Raw genomic sequence first — 10,198 nt, forward strand, 5'->3', positions numbered from 1 at the left:
TAACACCCAGATCTTGGTTTCTAAATACCATTTCCAAGTAAATGGACCAGAGTTCTTGGAGAAATGGCTGATTCTAGGGCTGGGGCAGGGACAGTACAAGATGTTCTAGACTTGTTAACAGGACACTAAAGACAGCTTGAAGGGGCCCCTCACTGTCCAAATTAGGGACAATTTGAGCATAAAAATAAATGGTGATAATAATGATTGTCATACATCATAACCCATTGAATAAAACAGGAAACCATTATTCCATACTGATAAAAATAAAGCATCAAATGGCATATATATATAGTATCAAAGTGCCTTCCTCCAAAATACTTACTAAATACATGTGACAAAGATTAACCAGTGAGAAAACTGGCAGGCCCCACTGTTATCAAGTAGTCAAAGTAAACATCATCCCTAATGGGACGAGTTGAAATCCTGAGTCACCTGATGGGAGGCAGGGAGACGAAAACAGCATCACCCCTGCAATATTCCTGCCAAAGATGCATAGCCTGAATCTGAGCAGGAGCAAACAGCAGAGCCACTAAAACTGAGGGCTGCCTACTACATAAGTCAGCCTTGCTGACAATGTAGGAATTGACAACATAGGGGCAGAGCCTGGACAAATCACTCACCTCACTCATGAGATCAACCTCCGAAAAATCACAGGATGTGTTAGTTCTGGTCTTGCCCATTGCTGAGCTCAGTGTAATAAGATACACAGAGTCAAAATTGCAAAGAATGTTATTGATATTCTGTGCTGGGAAATAGCAATGAAAGCAGGACAAACAAGATGTATAGTAAGGATGGATTATTAGCCTGATGGGTGCCTGGTTTGAAGTGAGGACAGGGTTCACCAAGCACAGCCCAGCCTGCCGGTAAGAGCAGTTCGCAGAGGCAGGTCCCTGGGGCTAAGTAAAAAGAGGGCTTGTTCCGGAGGTACCAGCTTTAGGAAGATCCAGTGCTGCCCTGGGAGGGGAAAGGCAAGGCAGGGCACGTGGCATTGACTCGGGAGGTGGAAAATGCAGGAAGCCAGCAAGGGGTAAGACAGGAGAGCTGTGAGCTGAGGATAATGGCAAAGAACATGCTCAACACAAAGGCTGCCAGATTCAAGCGCTAATAATGCCTGAAGGTCTTATATACTCCCAGTAGAATTTCCAGCCTTTTTTTGGAGGAAAAGTACCTGGGTGTTATATTTCCTGCTGATTTGTATACCTGAGAAAGCCTGGCTTCCTCCTTGCTTCTGCTTTGCAGCACAGCAAAATCAGGTAGAATATGTGTGGGATTTTTTTCATTACTGTTTCCATGTTGTGTTATTCAGAAGAATTCTGAAATGGTTATGATTTGATGCCTTTCCAGGGAACCAGCCTTTCTGCTTTGAATCTTGAAAGATTTTTGAAAGGATGCATCTTGGCTGTGGTTTATAACTTTTCTTTTTGCCTAAAGGGCCATGAGTCTCTCATTTTAAAATTTCAATTTTTTCCTCTCTCACTCCTGCTGTCATTTTTTCCCTTTTTTGCATTTGACTATTGCTCTGATTTGTTTGTTTTTCCTTCTTGAAGACACATAACCCATGTTCATGGCTAGCGTTATGCAAATATGGTACCTGCCACTAAGTAGAAAATAATGGCTTTAAACTCCATCTCTATGCTAATGACACCCAACTTGATATCTTCTGTCTCAGCCTTTCCCTGAACTCCAGATTTGTACATCCAATTGCCTGCCTAACAGCTCCTGTCTAACAGGCTTCTGAAACTTAACTTTTAACTTGATCGCATCTTGGTTTCAACCCAGCAAGCCCTGAACCTGATTCTCTGAAGATGTTCTCCATCTTGGTAACTGGCCCCTCCATTCAGTCAATTACTCACAACAAAAATCTCTACTTTATCATCCTCGACTCTTCTCTTCTCACACAGCTCACACTGATCCATCAGCACTTAACCATCCGTTCTAGAACGTCCACCATCAAGATCTATCCATAACCCCTTCCCTCCGTGCCTACTGCTGCCACAATGCTCTGGGCTCCTTCGCCTCTCACCTGGAATTATGCAGGAATCTCCCCTACCCCTTGTTTCTGCCCTTACCCCCTCCAGATACCAACCAGAACGATCCTTTCAAACCGTGAGTTGTCAGGTCACCCCATGTTCAAAATACACCAACATCACTTCTCTGTTCCAAATTCTCTGAGTTTTTCCATCTACAAAATGGGGTCAACTTGTCCCCCTCACGGGTTTGTTAATGAAGGGACAGAATGAATGGACAGTGCTAGACATGCCAGTAGCACATGCGGGGCCTGGGTCAGTTGACAAATAGAGACCTACATCCCGCATGTCTACCAACACAGACGTTATAAATCAAGCTACAAACTCTTTGGTCAATTAAATCTGTGTACTTTGACACATTTAACTTCAAAATGACAGCAGCAGCATATATGGGTAAAGCAGTTGTTTTTATAGGACAGAAAGTTGCAAAAATCTCAAAGACAGATGAATTTAATTACGATTTTGCATATCCAGGTGTTCTGTTGACAAGCCAGTCATGTTTGGGTGAATAATCAATGTCAGACACACATAACTCATAGCAGGCTATTTGTTTGCTCAATAACGTTTAGATTTTTTTTTTTTTTTTTTTTTACTTCATTTCAGCAAAATCACTATGTTATTATAATCAAGATTTTCACATAATTTGTGTTCTATTGACAGTAATGATCTAAAGCAGGGGTTCTACAAAGGGCCAGATCATAAATAATTTAGACTGTATGGGCCGCAGTCTCTGTTGCAACTACTCAATTCTGCTATCATAGCTCAAAAGCAGCCAAGACAAAGCATGGACAAATGAGCTGGCTCTGTTTCAATAAAACTTTATTTACAACTATAGGTAGTGGACTGAATTTGGCCTGTGAGCTATAGTTTGCCAATCCCTAATCTAAGGGATTAAAAAGTAAAATGCAATTATATTCAGAATATACAAATTTGAATGTATTTAAATCAAAATGCAATTCAAAATTAATGTAAGCATTAAAAATGTTTTTTCATATATGTTTTCAACTGTTATTTTTCTTGTAAAATATTAAAAACTTTCTCTTAGAATCAAAAAGCACAATACAACACTTAAGCCCCTTCCGATATGACACAGAGAAATGGAACCTTGGGCAAGCAGCTACTTATGAAAGCCAGATTCAGTAGAGAGACGTTGGTAAAACCCTCCCAAATCAAGAGGGAAATCAAAGTCTAATCCCCTCAAATGTAGAATGGAGCAACTGCTTCCTAAAACCAGATAGTTATTTGGAACAATAATTGCTATTTTGACATAGAACAAGGTGCCTTGGAAGATAGGGAGCTCCCAGGCACTGGAAATATTCCATAGAAGATGGATGCCAGGATTATCTGCATTATCTGCACGGGAGCCTTCCTTTGGTACAGACGTTGCCCTGCTTTGAGATTTCAAAAGCATAAAAGAAGTGTTTGAGTTAGCAAACAGCAAACAAACAAACAAACAAGAAATAGGTACAGTGGTATGCTGAAGTCAGTTCAAACTGGCTTCAAGAGCAAATATTTAAACATTCAGGAACTTTGGAAGCAGATTGTTAAATCATTGGTAGCTTGAAATCAACCGTGGTGGAAATATTCACACCATGGAAATTGGCAAATGCTACAACTCATGGCTTTTTATTTCCTCTGGAGAGCTGGTTTACCAGCACGCGACTGAGTGAATACCTTGTTGGAATGGCCACCAAGCTTTCATTTTAGCTAAGATCTATAAAGCTAGCTTGGCCCCACTTCCTCTAGCAGGAGAATACAGGAACCAGGGGAAAGGCAAGTGGGTAAACCCCCGGCTGTGTACACAGGCAAACCTGGTGCTTCCCCGCAGCGTGGCCTTCAACAAATTACATGGCCTCTTTCAGCCTTGGTTCCCTCATCTATAAAATGGGATAACACTACTTAATAAGATTGTGAGAAGTACATATGATAATACATGGACAATGATTAGCATAGTTCCTGGCACATAATAATCTCTGAATAAGTGGTGGCTATTATGATTGCTTTCATGAGTTGTAAATTGTTAAAATCAGCAGGGTTCTTGGGTTTAAGCAACAGAAACTCTTTCTGTTTATATGAAGCAATAAGGAGCTTATTGGGAGGAAATTGATTGCTTAATATGATTGATGGGAATTCAGAAGAACTGGAATCTGAACATAGGCAGGAACAAAGAGCAGCCTGGGGCTAGAGAACCTGGGGACATGGGGGACCCTGACTTTACCACCAGTCCTCGGTAGCTGACCTTGCCATTGACCCACTGACCCTCTGGCCACCAGCAGTGGGTGTTTTTCCTGCCCCAGACCCAACTATGGGAATTAATTCTTTGTCCCTCTTTTTTTGCACCTCAAGCTTCAGAATCAAAACCTTGGGCAACTGTGCCCAATTGGCCAATCCTGGTCACAAGTCAACACCATAATTTTTGGGTGTGTGGGTGAAGGAATAGACAACGAAAGCAAATATCTGGTCTTTTCAGACTTTGCTCTGGAAGCTGGGCTCTACCTTCTACCAAAACCCACACTATGAATAGTTTCCAAACATAGACAAATGCTGGGCAAGTAACACACATCCATTATGGTTTATATCTTTGGAGCCCTGCATTCTTTAGTGTTCAAAAAGACAAAACAAAACAACAGAAGCAAATATGAAAACACGCTCCCATTTAATATAAAGAAACTATTACATACATATCTGAAAACATTTACTCCCCTCTTCAAGCAGAGACCAACAAATCTCTGGAGTTTGCGTCTAGTTGAAGTCTTGGGCTCTGATTGGTGCTCTTTATTCCTTTAGCATTTCGGAATCCCACCTGATATTTTATAACCTGCGGACTAGATTAGGGGTTGGCAAACTTTTTCTGTAAAGAGCTATGTAGCAAATATTTCAGGCTTTGTGGGCTACGCAGTGTCTGTCTAGGCTACTCAAGCCTGCCACTGTAGCAGGAGAGCAGCCATAGATGGTATGTAAATGAATGGTGTGGCCGTGTTCCAATAAAACTTTATTTACAAATCCTCCATGGGCTGAATCTGCCCTGTAGCCTGTAGTTTGCCAACCCCTGGACTAGATTATAAAGTTTGCTACCACCAGTAAACCTTATGTGCAATAATCAGGTAGCATAAAGGAAGAGGAGGAAAGTTAGCATATGTAAATCATCACATGCACAACAGATTTCTTCAGTGGCTCACAAAGTCATAGCTGCTGATATCACTGGCTTCCTTTGCAGCCCATGCCATATTCCCTTTCTGTCCGTTAGCAACTCAAATGGTGCCCCAGACCTCTCACCACATCTGAGCTTTTGGTGGTTCTGCCTGTATGTTGTTAAAGTTGTCCTAGAGCTGCTGGAACAAAGTACCACAATCTAGATGGCTTCAGACAATGGAAATTTATTGTCTCCATTCTGGATTCGAGAAGTTCAAAATTCAGGTGGCAGCAGGGCTATGCTTCGTCTGAAATCCATAAGGGAGAATCCGTCCTTGCCTTTTCTGTCTTCTGGAATTTGCCAGCAATCATTGGCATTTGTTGGCTTGTAGATGCATTTGCCTCTGTCTTCACATGGCTTTCTCTCCTGTGTCCCTCTGCCTCCTCTCCCCTCTTATAAGGACACCAGTGGCCTCATTTTAATTTAAATTCCACCTGGAATGACCCTATTTTCAAATAAGACCACATTCTGGGGTACTAGGGGTTATGACTTCAACATATTTTGGGAGGACACAATTTGACCCATTACCTCCTCTAATAACTTCTTCACAGAGCATGATTGTATGAAAGGTGCCTCATAGAGGGGGTCCCCTGAATTTTAACCATTTCTTTCTACCCTAGTTGGAGAGTAGCAAACCCTATTTCTCCTAGACAGCATAGGAGCACAGGAAGGAGGTTCAGATTATGTGCAGAGAAATAGGGGCACTCACGGGGCTCACACAACAAATCCGGCAGTGAGATTTTGCTTTGTTGATGTGCAACATTTGACAAAGTGTATCCAGAGGATTTGGTTGTTTTCCATTTGGTTGTGTTCTCAAGAGCTGAGAACAATCTTAGTTGTTTCTGCCTTCTCAGAATCAAGCACAGGGCCTGATAAACTGTTAAATGCACAAAAAAAAAATGCAGTTAAATCAAATTAAGAATAATGTTATAAGAGAAGGCAAAATCCAAAAATACGGGGAAGTAACTAAAAAATTCACATGAAATGAGAGGGCAATAGGTTCTCATGGGCAAATACTGTGTGTGAGAAACATGAACCATCTGAGGAAACTGAAGTTTGGGGAGGGGATTGGGTGTTTCTCTCTCTCTCTCCCCTTCTCAGGTCCTTGCAAGATACTTTGTGGCTGGGAGTGGTATTGGCTCAGACCCAAAGCAAATTTATTACTCTTGCTTCTCCTTGTAGGATGATTTATTTAAAAGCTTTAATTTTTAAATCAATAGAACTTTGGAAAATAGTGTATTTCCTCATTAGATAAGGCAATTGGGAGAAGCAGGTGCTATTAGCACTAATGAAAGCCTGGATATGAAATGGAAAAAATATTATCACATTTCTATTGGTAAGTTTGCTAACTGACATAGCTTAAACTAAGTTAAAGTCAGCAGATGTTTTTTGAACATTTACTAAGTATTTGGTATGGTATTACATGCTGTAGGGGACACAAAGATGCCTAAGAGTTAGTCCTTGGCCTCAAATCATTTACCATGCAGTGGGGGAGAGAGACCTGGTGAAGTCCTGTAGGTGTTATATGTAGAGACATCAATGAACATGTTTAAAGAAAGATAGAGGAGAGATTCATTCCAACACAAGGATTCAATAAAACCTTCATAGAGAGGGATTATTTGAGAGACGACTATTATTTCCTTAGAAGGGTATAGGGGAAGCACGTTTCTCGTGGTGAGAACAGAAAGCAAAGGTTGCAAACTCAAATATCTGAAGAGCCAAGCACATCACAATCATTAGTGAAGCCAGCTGATGTAAGACAATAGAAGTGGCGGAGATTGTGGCTAAATGGAGAAAGCATGACCCATTTAAAGGGATTAGTCAAGTCTCCAGTTTGGTTGACTGTTATCATGACCTACCAAATATTTAGGAGAAGCTGGAAATCTTAAACATTGCCAGTGGACTAGATAAAACAACCACCACCATAACATCATGTAATCCAAATCCAGAGACAGGCTAAATCTAGTTTGCAGATGTGATTTACATAAAGATGCAGAGGGAGAAAGATGCAAGCCATGTTTGGGAAACTAGCATTGGTGGACACGAGTGGTCAAGAGTGAGGGTAATAAGACAAAGAAGTGGATAGAGCTAGATCTTCCTAGATGCTGACTAGTCTCTGAAGGAGTTTGGATGCATTCTGTGGGCAGTGAGAAGCCTGTGATTATGTAGATGACTTGTTGAAAACTCTGTTTTAAAAAAGACTTCTTGGGTTGCTTGTGAAAGAAAGATTGGAAAAGGTCACTGAGTGAGGCGGGGAGGCTGGTTAGGAGGTGTTCTAGTTTGCTAATGCTGCCGGAATGCAAAGCACCGCTTTTATACGGGGTTTATTTGGTTACACAGTTACAGTCTTAGAGCCATAAGTGTCCAAGGTAACACATCAACAATAGGGCACCTTCACCGGAGGATGGCCAATGGTGTCCAGAAAACCTCTGTTAGCTGGGAAGGCATGTGGCTGGTGTCTGCTCCAAAGTTCTGGTTTCAGAATGGCTTTCTCCCAGGATGTTCCTCTCTAGGCCACAGCTCCACTTCAAAATGTCACTCTCAGTTGCTCTTGGGGCATTTGTCCTCTCTTAACTTCTCCGGAGCAAGAGTCTGCTTTCAACAGCCATCTTCAAAATGTCTCTGTAAACTGCATTTCCTCTCTCAGCCCCTGTGCCTTCTTCAAAGTGTCCCTCTTGGCTGTAGCAAGCTCGCTCCTTCTGTCTGAGCTTATATAGTGCTCTAGTAGACTAATCAAGGCCCACGCTGAATAGGTGGGACCACACCTCAGTGGAAATTATCCAATCAAACTCATCACCTACAGTTGGGTGGGTCCTATCTCCATGGAAATATCCAATCAAAAGGTCACACCTTAATCAAAAAGATTAGTCAATCTGCCCCCACAAGACTGCATCAAAGATAATGGTGTTTTGGGGGCCATAATACATCCAAACCGGCACAGGAGGATGTTGCAGCAATCCATGGTGAGAGTTGATGTGGTTTGGACCAAGGCTGAAGTAGACAGTTGCGGTATATTTAGAATAAAAAAGTGTTCACAATTAGTTAAAAATAAGAGTTGAGGGAAGTAAAGGTTGCTTTCTATTTCTTCAGAGGTTGATTTAGGAAACTGAGGTCTCAGGCACAGATAGACCACAAACCAGTTGTGTGGCCAAGGGCCAATCATTTCACTTAAACTTCAGTTTTTCTTCTGTCAAACAGTGACAATGATGTGTCCTGTGAACTTTGGGATGCTGTGAGAATTAAAAGAAGCAGTGGGTCTGAAAGAACTGTCACCACAATAAGGGGCTGCACTGATGGAAGTGATCTTTATTGGCATTATTATAGTCAAATCTGGGATTCCACTTCAGTTAGGACTTTACGAACATATGGAGGCATATTATAAAAAAAGACAAAACATTTCTAGATTTATATGAAACAATAGCAGCATCTGGAGAGAGAAGATTTATTCTGTTGACGTTAGTGGTGTTGATCATGGTGACTTTCTAAGTAAAATGAACCCACCCACTGGCCCAGCACAGGGATCAGTCTTAGGCAGCCATGTTTCATGTCTCAGGCCAAGTCTGACACAGCAGCAGCAAGTTCATCTGCTGAGCCGTGGCCTAGGACATGGTCGCATGTCAAAGAGGAATAATGATAATTAGCTGAGTTGGGGGTATTCCTTCTATAGGGAATTTGAATGGGGAACTGAAGAGAGAGGCATCCAGTGCCTAAGGACAATGGGTTGGTGGACCCCTAGAAGATGGAGGACCTTTCATCCAGCACTGCTGGGACTGCTTTAAATGAAGAACCACCCTTCAGTTCCGTCTTCCATGAGGTCTACCCCTTGGCAATTCTGCTTTTTGCTCAAAATAATTCCATTCAGTGTGCATCCTTAAAATAATCTCCACTCCCAACTTGGTAGCACTTTTTTGTAACCAAAAGACCTTAACAAAAACACTGCCCCTATTTACCTAAAAGAATATCTTTTTTGAGGAGTTTGAATTTAAAAAAAGGTCATCTAAAATTTGCTTAAGTATCTTCTAGTGAGAAAAAATGGTTAAGTGGGCAGAAATTTTATCATTGGAGTTAGACCCCTTCCAACTGGATAGACTCAGTAGCTGTAACCATAACATTTAAGAAATGCTATATTTCAAATTCCACATATATAGAAGGACATTGCTTTAAAAAAGGAATATATTTTAAGACTAGTCAAGGCAATGGCAGAGAGGAAAAAGTTGAATTAATTCATAAAGTTGATAGTAGAGTGAAATAATCATAGGTTTCAGAGTTGGAGGCCTTAACTTGAGGTCTGGACACTGTGATTTTTTGGCAGGATGGAAAGTGTGAGCTCAGGTAAGTCGCTCAGCCTCAGGTGTTGAAAAAAGGGGATGTGACGGTGATGGCAATGGTGATGGTGATGATGATGATGTTGCTTATGGTGGGGCCATGAGATAGTGTATGTGAAATTCTTCGTGAACTAAACTAGTCTATATTGTTTGTCATTATTAGGGAAGTATATAATTGTTATTAAGGAAGTAGGGTTGGAAAGGAAATGATTTAAGGTGAAAAAGTTGAAAATAAACAGCAATTATGCACTGGAGAAGAAATCTTACTAAATTCTGACCAATCACTAGTGAGGAATTTATATTCTTATTAGACTTCACAAGATAGCTATACTATAAAATGTTTTGGGCCTAAAATTTTTTTAAAGGGAGGTAATACTAATAATTATAATAATGATAACAACAACAATGACAATGTTTATGATGATTATAATAATAGCAGTAGCCATCATATACTGAGCACCCACAGTGGCCCAGGCACAGTGTGGTGCTTGGCATACACCATCTCAAATCCTCCCAGAGCGACATGGATCATCTCCATTTTACCCATGAGAAAACCAAGGCTTGGAGAGATTAAGAGGCTTGGCCAACATCAGATAGCTCGGGATTTGAACGCAGGTCTTTCTGGCTCTGGTTCGGTGTGCATCTTCTTGTCA

This window comes from Choloepus didactylus, chromosome 14 (genome assembly GCF_015220235.1).
Source record: "Choloepus didactylus isolate mChoDid1 chromosome 14, mChoDid1.pri, whole genome shotgun sequence".
Taxonomy (NCBI): domain Eukaryota; kingdom Metazoa; phylum Chordata; class Mammalia; order Pilosa; family Megalonychidae; genus Choloepus; species Choloepus didactylus.